This window comes from Lolium perenne, chromosome 2 (genome assembly GCF_019359855.2).
Source record: "Lolium perenne isolate Kyuss_39 chromosome 2, Kyuss_2.0, whole genome shotgun sequence".
NCBI classification, from domain to species: Eukaryota; Viridiplantae; Streptophyta; class Magnoliopsida; order Poales; family Poaceae; genus Lolium; species Lolium perenne.
Genome location: NC_067245.2, coordinates 210,944,293 through 210,956,559, shown reverse-complemented (window position 1 = coordinate 210,956,559; position 12,267 = coordinate 210,944,293).

Below are 12,267 nucleotides of genomic sequence, written 5' to 3'. Positions count from 1 at the left end.
CATGAAAGCATGGTTATACTAACTCCCAACTTGCAACTTGCAAACATATAAACTTCATAAGATAGACACAATGATCAAGTTAATTAAGTGCAAGAAAGTAAATGTGCCATCAAGTTCGTGGGAGCTTTACTAACTAATTTTCTCATGCCAAAATTTAATTTGGAAGATAAATAAAAACATGATGAGCATACTTGGAATAGAAATAATGCTATTAGGTAGATATGGTGGACACAATTGGCAAACTTTAGTTTAATGGTGGTTGGATGCACGAGTAAGTTCATACTCAGTACAGGTGAAAGCTAGCAAAAGACTGGGAGCGACCAACTAAGAGAGCAATAATAGCCATAATCATGCATAGCGACAAAACATTATCAATCAAAGAATAAAGTGATATTACGAGTCAAAAACTAAATGATCATAGAGGCTTTAGTTGACTTTTTATAGTCCGAACATGGTATAAGCATGCGCCAAGTCAGCCCAATAAAGCATCAAATGAGAATACCACAATATTATGTTGTTATGATAGAAACAACACATGGTTCTTTCAATGACACATTATGCACTCTCAGCCATTTGAAACAAGTCATGCTACAACAATAAATACTAAGAATATGACAATAATAACATCCAACATGACATGCCAAAGTCTATGCCACAGTCTAGACAAGCTTCCTTTTGCATGACTATAGTCATGAAATATTTTACTCGTATCCAACACCAATCAACTTATTTGAAATAACTCTCCGAGATGAAATACATTATGGACCACAGAGCTAACCATACACAAATAAATAATACTAATGAGCTCTGAACAAAATTCAAGTGAAAGAACAAGAGCTGAACGCACTAGTAGCAAACTAGAACACTCGTAGAACAATAAGAGCGCTCTATGCAATTAAAATGGAGCGGGTCTTTCTCCAAAACAAATGTGCCAGGATCCAACATATGATACAGCAACAAAACAAAACTAAACTAAACTAAAAATTAAAATAAAGACGCTCCAAGAACAACACATAGCGTATGAAGCAATAAAAATATAGCGCATAGAGAGATTACATGTTGCTTTGTTGATGAAGAGGGGATGCCTTGGGCATCCCCAAGCTTTGACGCTTGTACCTATTGGATATTTATTTGGCTGCAGGGGCATCCCCAAGCTTGAGCTTTTGTCTATTCCTCATCTCATCACATCATTCTTCTGTCCCTACACTTGAAAACTTACTTCATACAAAACTTCACACAATTCTTTATTAGCAGCATTAGTACAATCAAAATAATAAATTCACTTTGGTTCATTTCTAACATATATCAAACACATATCAAAACAGTCTTCGTTACGGAAAAATAAGATCTTCGTCTTTTGTTTCGTCCAATTCCAAGAATATTTCCTGTACAACTTTTCTGAAATACAAAATAGTAGAAAATAGGGAACTGGCACTATGGCATCTTGTTAATAGGTTAGTGTTGGAAAATGTATAAAGGTGCAACGAAGTATGAGCAAAACATATATGAATTGGTGTAAAACAAGCATGGAGCATTAAAAATTATAGATATGTTTGCAGCGTATCACCCACCGACGTATTTTGACCTAAAAATGACAATATATGGCCCCAAAGAGTTCTCGGGAGGTGACTGCGGCAGAAAGGGAGAAACATGAAAACAGAGGCTGCAACAACGAAGATTGGAGGGGTAAACTCCGTTGGGATCACCATCGGAGGGATCTCCACCTTCTCCAATGTCTTCATCATCATCAAATGATCAAGGGGGAGTAGTCCACCTCTGGACTACGGGTTTGTGGCAGTAGCTTGATCTATTTATCTCATGTTCTTCATAGTTCTTAGTGCCATAGGAGCTGTCCTACATGATTATGGCCATATTTGTAATACCTATGTGGTCGATCCTTATTCTATGATATTGTGGTATGAGATCTGATAATATTATGTGTAAGATGCATTGATAGATGCATATTATGTACCCCGTTCTTAAGTATTTGTTCCGATCCAACATCTATGCAAGAGAGTGTGTGGGGTGATGTGTGTATTAGATGGAGTAGCATGGTTTTAGTGATTGAATAGTGACAACAAATTCCTGATCTATTATGGGTTTGCCTTTTCTTTTGCTACCTCACTAGGGATAAAGTGAATGCATGTGCTATGTTCGTCACGCGATAAAAGTGATGATCATGTTTTATCAAGGTAGCATATATGATATTCAAACATCATGTCAAAGTACTTATGGCTATGCTATGTTAATTCTTAATACAAGATTGCATGAAGTTTTCCCTTTCTTGTGGAGTATAAGAGATATGTGTTGCATCAACTCTATGTTAGGACGTGATGCCCATATGAATGCATATATTTCACATGTTATTATTTTGCATCTTCATATCTCATTGATGAATTGGTATTTGTCTGCCACAACTTAAAATAGTGAATAGTCAAGTGAACCCATGAACCCCGGTCCACTTTTTATCATAAGAAACACATTTATATTACTTTTATCTTGTTTTCTATTTGCTGCACTATTTTAAACCGAAAATACAAAATTATTTACTTTTCTTATTTGCATCCAAAACACCCAAAACAATCAACCACTTTACTTATTTTACTTAGTTACTCTATTTTATCTAGTTTTACTCGCTTTATTATTACTTGTGTTTTATTTACTTACACGAAACCTTGTGCTAGACAACCACATGGTGGAGTTGAGGACACAAGGCTTGTATTTTACTTGAAGGATTGCTAGAAGAACAGATGAGAGAACACTCTTTGCTCAGTTCACCGAGAGTTCAATATAAACCCTCTAGTCACTCTTGTGGGGAAAATACTCTGCTAACACAACACTCTGCACTTGGTGTCTCAACGACATGAGCGTAGTAGCCATGTGCCGGCAAGGTCGCACACTGTGGCTAAGTTCTGTGCCCATGCGTAGGTGGGGGCCCACTTACTAGTCGCGTGCTATACCTTGTCGCACGCTGATAGCTCCAAATTTCGATGCATTTTACTATGGATTCTCCATCACCTATCCGTTGGTTTTGTTGTTTTTTCATTGGATTTCGTGTTTCAACTATAACGATAATATCGTGATCCAAGCAAAACCTTGTTTTTAATTATGTATTCCAGGAAACCATCATATCTTGAGGATCCAAGGACATTTATGGGCTAATTTCAACGAAATAAAGACATTTTTTTAGGCCAAATCGATCCTGGCGATGCAAGGGCTTTAACGGGCATCGGTACGGGTGGGGCTTGCATGTACCGTCCGCCCGTACGGAACGGCACTGCCTTCGTCTTATCAAGCCGAACCCTTTTTATGAAGGAGAGAGAGAGATTCATACTTGTAAGATTAGAGATTGAAACCTTTATTTCATCTTGGTTTGTATTTGATTCGATCTATTGTGGCTTCCGATGGTAATATATAGATGAACACCATTTTCTTTGGTATGATGATGTTATGTTATTCTCCTCTCATGTGTGTGTAGATCTCCTTGGCCTGGGAGATGTAGGGGATAGGTGAGACGTACGTGATGTGCCAATTTTATTCCATTTATTTGTGAACTTATGTTTGAGACTATTACATTATGAATATGAATGTTTATGTGCACCTAATGATGTTATCTAATTTAAGGGCCTATATAGCATGATCTCAATAACTCATGAACATGATTTGTTTGCTAGTGAATTCGCGACCCCCGAGTGACACAACCGATATCAAAGAGGATCTAGGAGTACTCGAGGAATCACAAGGAACCACCGAGCTTAAAGCTTTACTCTGGTCTAACCACCTTAATAGATGCGCTGACCATGGCTTTGGTAACAGGAAGAAGGATTATTGGAGGAAGATGAAATCTACCAAGACGAGTCTTTCTCTCTTACTGGTTACTTGCCTTCTCAGATATAAATATGAAGAATAATATTCACTTATCACGTTTATTCCACCTGGCACATTCACTATCACCATGAACTGAGTCACCCCACGCCTACTTTCCCACCTGCAGAAACTCAATTAATTCCTATTAGCTGTTTAATTTTATGCACTTTACTTTATTGCACTAGCAATACTCCAAACTCTCATTATTCACACTCACCACTTAACATTTCAATTCTTGCAGTCAATTTACCGAAGACTTGTGACACCTTGGGTGTGACAGAAAACAACGCTGATAAACATCCTCCTACACTCCTTGTTGGGATACGATATAAAAACCGGAATTAATACTTCCACGAAAGTATGCACAAATGACCATGTGTTCTTGCAGGACATCAAGCTATTTTCTGGCACCGTTGCCGGGGAACTAAGCGTAGGTTGTTTGTTTCTTGACACTTGTAAGTTTTGATGATCTCTGTTGAGGACATAGGTTCCATACGCTCAGGTAGAGTTTATCTACCAAACTTCCTTGATCGAGTACCCGACTCTAGACATCTGGAAGTTCTTCAATATCTAGCCAATTCGCGTGATGTAGACGTAAACAGTTTAAGTACCATTATGGAAAACTTATCCATCACAGCTAAGGCAGCATAGCCTAGCAAAGCTTTAGAGGAATATGGGACTCCTTCAACTTTAGTTGCAAAAATCCTATCGTTTATCCTGATGTTAAGGGCATTGAATATGAAATAGATCGAAAGTTATTAATTATGATGCAAGAAAATGCTTTTTTCAGGAGAAGAACATGAAAATCCAGGTAATCACTTAACTAGAGTGAATGATATATGAGAGGTAGTTGGACCTAAGAATTTTCCAAAAGATTTCTTACTTCTTAAATATTTCGTTGGTCCCTTAAGGACAAGGCATTCCAATGGTTACAAGCCTTACCAAGAAATACTATTGCTAGCTGGAAAGATTGCATAAAAGAATTCATGAATAGATTTAATCCTTTCTATAAGACTATGCAGGTAAAAAGGGAGACTACTAATTTCTTCCAGCATACTGGAAAAAGCTTTGCTCAAGCTTGGGGAAGATTCTCCGGATTACTTATGAGGGTTCCCAACCACGGTTTCATGCACAATGTTATTGTACAATATTGTTATAGTGGTCTGAATGATGAATCTAAACAGATGGTTTATGCATGTGCATGAGGAACTCTAAATTCATTAACCTATAAGGAAGCAATAAAACTTTTCGCCTCCCAACGGGCTGGTTGATACGTCTCAAACGTATCTATAATTTCTTATGTTCCATGCTAGTTTTATGACAATACTCACATGTTTTATACACACTTTACATCATCTATATGCATTTTCCGGCACTAACCTATTAACGAGATTCCGAAGCGCCAGTTCCTGTTTTGTGCTGTTTTTGGTTTCAGAAATCCTACAAAGGAAATATTCTCGGAATTGGATGAAACCAACGCCCAGGGTCTTATTTTTCCACGGAGCTTCCAGAAGACCGAAGAGGATACGAAGTGGGGCCACGAGGCGGCCAAACCATAGGACGGCGCGGCCAGGGAGGGGCCCGCACCGGCCTATGGTGTGGGGCCCTCGTCAGCCCTCCGACTCTGCCCTTCCGCCTACTTAAACTCTCCGTCGCGAAAACCCTATTACCGAGAGCCACGATACGGAAAAAGTTCCAGAGACGCCGCCGCCGCCAATCCGATCTCGGGGGGATTCAGGAGATCGCCTCCGGCACCCTGCCGGAGAGGGGAATCATCTCCCGGAGGACTCTACATCACCATGATCGCCTCCGGACTGATGTGTGAGTAGTTCATCCTTGGACTATGGGTCCATAGCAGTAGCTAGATGATTGTCTTCTCCTCATTGTGCTATCATGTTAGATCTTGTGAGCTGCCTATCATGATCAAGATCATCTATTTGTAATGCTACATGTTGTGTTTGTTAGGATCCGATGAATATGGAATACTATGTCAAGTTGATTATCAATCTATCATATATGTGTTGTTTATGATCTTGCATGCTCTCCGTTGCTAGTAGAGGCTCTAGCCAAGTTGATACTTGTAACTCCAAGAGGGAGTATTTATGCTCGATAGTGGGTTCATGCCTCCATTGAATCTGGGACAGTGACAGAAAGTTCTAAGGTTGTGGATGTGTTGTTGCCACTAGGGATAAAACATCAATGCTTTGTCTAAGGATATTTGTGTTGATTACATTACGCACCATACTTAATGCAATTGTCTGTTGTTTGCAACTTAATACTGGAAGGGGTGCGGATGCTAACCCGAAGGTGGACTTTTTAGGCATAGATGCATGCTGGATAGCGGTCTATGTACTTTGTCGTAATGCCCTAAGTAAATCTCATATTACTCATCATGATATGTATGTGCATTGTTATGCCCTCTCTATTTGTCAATTTCCCAACTGTAATTTGTTCACCCAACATGCTATTTATCTTATTGGAGAGACACCACTAGTGAACTGTGGACCCCGGTCCATTCTTTTACATCTGAATACAATATACTGCAATCATTGTTCTCTACTGTTCTTCGCAAACAAACATCATTTCCCACACCATACATTTAATCCTTTGTTTACAGCAAGCCGGTGAGATTGACAACCTCACTGTTAAGTTGGGGCAAAGTATTTTGATTGTATTGTGCAGGTTCCACGTTGGCGCCGGAATCCCTGGTGTTGCGCCGCACTACACTCCGTCACCAACAACCTTCACGTGGCCCTTGACTCCTACTGGTTCGATAAACCTTGGTTTCTTACTGAGGGAAACTTGCTGCTGTACGCATCGCACCTTCCACTTGGGGTTCCCAACAGGCGTGTGCTTTACGCGTCAACACTGGTCCAGCCTAACCAGCTCGGTCGGCCTGTCTAGTGGGCCCAGGAGGGCAAAATGGTCTTTTGACCATAAGATTTTAACTAAAAATAAAAATTAAATCTAAAAAACCCTAAAATAACTAAAATATATATATAAAAATATATAGCCCTTTAAAATTTTAAGAGCTATTCAAAAAAAATACTTTCATCACAAAATAAACAAATGCTAAAAATAAATGTGATGAAATAAGATCAATAAAAACTGAATAAGAAAATATGGAATTTTCAAACAATTAAAAGAAGAAGGAAAATTCATAAATATTTTAAATAATTAGGAAATCAAAGAAAATAAATAATTTCTTTGATTAAGCATCTCAATACAAATAACCAAGAATTAATTAATAGCTCTTAAGGATCATTATAAATAGTGCTTATTCGCCACCTCTGACATTAAATAATCAAGCATCGGGAAGGGGGGAACAACCCTAAAAACTGAAAGCATGCTTATTTGAATCTTTGAACATTGCCCTTATCGGACAATGATGCTATCTTTCAGAAACAGAGGACCAGGGTCAGTCCAAAAAATCCAACTGCACTACCTTGCAGTCACCGGGCAAGTTCATCGCTTGCTCATGTCAATATGAGTATGTTTTACCAACTTACTTGCAAAGTACTATGCTTATCACTCTTGCATGAAAAGCAAAAACTGTTAATTTCATAACTATGAATATGACTATGTGGTGGGCGATGGTACCATGGTATGAGTATGGTGGAGGTTCCATTGCAATGGGTTTATATCCATCTAGGATTAACAAAAAATGTCATCCAATGATTCTTGTGCCGTAAGACCCGTGTTAACCATAAGATCTGGAGTGGGACGGAATATTCTGTTGTGTTTCTTCCTCTCGTTCATCAACGGATGCGCTTACCGTAGTCAGTTGAATCTCGAGAGACAACCGGAGTGGTTGGGGAGCCCTAAGTCCCCACGGTAATGCGGTCTATGATGGGTTGAAGCGACCGGTGAAGGTATCAAGGTCGTGATACCTGATAGTAGTCGAGGTCGGATGGTATCCAATGGATACGCTGACCGGCGAGGACCCAAGGTCGGAACTGCAACAAAGGGTGGGTGTTCGGGGTCGCGAAGGAACACAATGATTGGCTAAGAGCTTATATCGGGTCCCACACCATGGAAGTGTGAACGGGAAAGCTGCTCGGTTGGTACCAAGGTTGTAACATCCCAAATTTCAATAAAAAGAAAGTTAGAAGATTCCAGAGAGCCAAAAATTCAAACCAACAAAAACTTTTTAAATTGCATATAGTGCCATGCATAGGACTTGTGCATTTGAGTGATATGCCATGTTGATTGTTATTGTGTGTATGTGCTATACTCTAAAACCCTAATGTGATCATGAGAAAATCACCAACCAAATAAATCAAAAAGAGAAAGAAATCAAATAAAAGAAAAAACCCTAAAACCCTCGCATATGGCCTATGCCATTTTTATAAATTTTGACCCTAGACACATTTGGTCTTCACCATTAGTTGAACAATGTTACTAAACACTTATTACAACTTTTGGAATCAAAGAAACATAAATCAAATGGTTTTCAAATTCAAATTTGGCTCACATATGATAATGGTCAAATCTGCCAATTATAGTCTGATCACTACTTTGAGCCCCTGCAATTCAAATTTTTCAAACTAAACATTGTCAACTCTTTGCACCTCATCCAAGAAAACATCAAGGTGAAAACTTTTTGTAAAGATCACCATGCCAAATTCCTTTTAGATCAAATGCTATGCTCATCCAAAGTTGCAACATTTTATTAAGTGGAACAATCTCCCACTTATCAAATTTTGCAAATCTTTGAATTAAACAATTCCACCACCACCTCTCATCATCTCTGGTCAAATACAACTCAAGTAAACACACACAATTCAAATTGGGCAACTATTTAAATTCACTCAAATTTGGACAAAAATGACAAATTCCAAATATGGAACTATTTGACACTATTTCAAATAGTGATCTACACTACTCTAATCTACCCCAAACCTATCCTAATTGGTCCCCTGGTTCCCTCTCATCCTTAATGATGCATAGCAACCCTAAGAGCAACCCTAGGGAGACCACCACATGGCCATGACGCCACCATGCCGGCCATGTCGAGCTCCCCCTCTTCTCCTTCATCGCCACCACTGGCCCTGGTGCCCAACGCTGCCACCACGCTCGTCTACCTCGCCTAGCACCGACCACCTCGCCATAGCCGCCGTAGACTCTCCGGAGAACACGCGCGTAGAACGCGCCAGCATGCCGCTCGCGTCGCGACCATGCACGTCGCGGACGCACACTGGCCACGCGCCACCCCACCGCCTCGCACTCGCTCTGGCCCCGCTTGCAACGCGTTGAGCATCGCCGTGACACCTCAGACCCACCAGACACGCGCTCGACCCGACCATGGACCGCCGCCGCCGGAGACGACGAAGAAGATCCCGTAGACGCCGCCGCTCGACACGGAAGCAATGCGTCGCCCACAGACGTCGCCCGACCGTGCCGCCACCACCTATAGCTTCGCCTGGACAAGGAGAACGCTGCCGCACCGTTGCCTAGCCCAACCGCTCGCCGGAATCGCCGCGCGCTTGTCGACCTTGCCACTGCCCCGCACCACCTGCTCGCCTCTATAAATAGAGCGTTCCCTGGAAGCCATGGAGCACACCATCTCGTTCCCCATCCACCACTGCCTCACCTCAACCCAGTAGCTACCTCGATCGTCGCCGGAGCAAGGCCAATCGGAAGATCGGAGCCGCGGAAGCCCTGGAGCAATCGCCGTCGATCCTGGCCACCTCGAGCTCCGCCACTGCTATCAGCTGCTTCGCCGTCGTCCACAACTACCTCACGCACACTGCCCACCCTTGCTGGAGCCTCGGTGAGCCCTCCGACCCCCTAGGCTCGCCGGAGAAGCCACGGCATCTCGTCGGAGACGACGATGCACGTGAGCCGTCCGATTCGATTCTAATCCAACGCCCCCTGTTAAGTCATACCGTTTCGGGTTTTAATAGCCGCTGACATGCGGGACCCACCCTGTCAGCAAGCCCACGCGCACTGGATGCGTTACTGGGCCGATTTGCTGCGTTTGAATTGGTTTCGGCCCAAACTCTTTCCCCCCAGCCCAATAATTCAAATTGGATTTAATTGAATTCAAACAAATTCAATACTGCACCCAACTTTGAAAATCCATAGAATCTGTTTGGCTTGGACAAATTTAACAAATTTCATATTGTTGGAAAGATACTCAAAAGATCTACAACATGCCACTGGTCCCACTTCAAGATCTGTTGTCGAATTAATCTGATAAAAAGAAGAAGGCAGGGACTTTTCCCTATTCAAATAATTATTAAAAATCAACCAAAGTAGAAATTAAGTTAACTCCAACTCCAACAGCTCACATTTGACTTACACTAATTTTTTATGCAAGAAAATGGTGTGGTCACTTTGCATGATCATGCCCTAGTTTAAGTAATAGACAATATGGCTAGTTTATCTAAGTGATATTGTCCAAAACTATTATGCAAATCATATGAAGTATTATACTTCATTTAAATCTTGTCCCAAATGAATTCATGTGATGTTTGAACCCCTGGTCAAACACTTTTATATGAAATACTTGGAGATTTAAATCATTGTAGAATTATTAAATGGTATGGGGTGGTCTACCTCATTTAATTCATTTTCTCAAATGATGATAATGAATGTTTGACTTAGGTCAATATAAATTCATGCATGATTGTTTGAGAAATTAAATCTTAAGAAGATTTCAATGAGAGGAAATTATTTCTCAAGAACCCTATGGAAACTATCTTTTAAATATTAAATAAAAGGAAACTATTTCTCCTCAAGCAACACAACCAATGCACCCTAATTAGATTAATTGTGTGCTTAGAATAGTTTGTGTGAATATATGTGATGTATGGAATAGCCATTGAATTAGTTGAGTGATTATACTCGTATTTAAATTTAGACGCTAGCACCAGAGAATACCCGGAGGAAGAAGGTTGCTACCAAGAGGAGGAGGAGGAGAACTTTGAGAACTACCAAGGCAAGCTAATATTCTTGCAAAGTGCAAAGCCTCTTTGGGGCAAGGCACCATGAATCTTATCTTTTCTTACATAAGCCTACCCCAAGTTTATACCTTACAAGTTTTTACTTGTTTTCTCAAGAAGTTACTTTTATAGTTAACTTTGGTCAAAGTAAAGAAGTTTACTAGAGTAGTAAAGTTAGTCTCAATCAAGCAAAGCAAGATAGCACCCCTCATGATTTAGAGCTACTGCTAATGATTAAAACTTGACTACTCTAGATGGGAACAATGTGACTTGAACTAAAATTTGAAACCTTGGAATGATGAAGCATTCCATTGAATGATTTTTGAAGGTGAATATGACAAAGAGAAGATGGTGATTTTTGATCAAAATGATATTGGTTTGAATGCGATACCTTTCCAATATTGAGTACCCCCACAATACCTGATTATGGGTAGGGCTTAACTGGAAGTTTATGTATCTTAGTATGAGTTCCCTCTGAACACATGTCATAGGGGTTATGCCGAGGCTGCCTCCGTTGTTGAGAAATGATGTGAATTGAGGTGAATTGTACGGCCAAGCCCTGTGCAGTTTCCAGGTTGACAGTTGGTCTTCACTGGGAGGCCAAGCTCATGGGGAGAGGTGCTCATACTAGGATTTATAAGTGAAAAGTTATGGTTGATGATCCGCGTACTGTGTTACGATGATTCGGGGTAATCCCGACGGATGAAATCAAATGTTATGGCACAAGTGTGCAACCTCTGCAGAGTGTCAATCTATTCGAATAGCCGCGTCCACGGTTACGGACGGTTGGAAAGGCCATACAGTTTTCCGATGTCAAATTCTTGAAAATGATGTTGAAATGAAATGGATGAAATGAATGGTGAAGTGGTGAATTGAATTGAAATCACCACTTGAATGGCGGGAATGACACTAATGTTCCCACTTGAGTTAGTTAGCACAAGCTTTTCTCAAATACTTGTGAACTAGAATTGGCTTTATGCAAATAAACTAGAGCTTAGCAAACCTTACTAGAAATGTCTAGCACTTACACTAGTATTAGTTTGCGAGTACTTGAAGTACTCACGGCTTTGTCCCTGGCTATTCAAATGGCCAGAGTATGAAGATGAACAAGGAGATGACCAGAAGGACGCCTACGACAACTAGGAGTCTTCCGACGTCAAGCGTTGGCCTGTGGACTAGAGAGTCCTTGTATCTTACGCTTCCGCTATGAACCTGTGTTTGTTCGTTGATCAATAGATCAACTATTCGTGTAATATGGATCATGTGATTCCAATTTGTAAGACATTATGGTTTGTAATGAATGATGACTGTGATACTATTATGCCTCGCAACAACAATATTCCTGGGATTGCGATGTATGACATAATAGGCATCCGGACTTAAAAATCCGGGTGTTGACAAGTTGGTATTAGAGCCATTGTTTGACCTTAGAAGACCTTAGTTAGAATGGGCG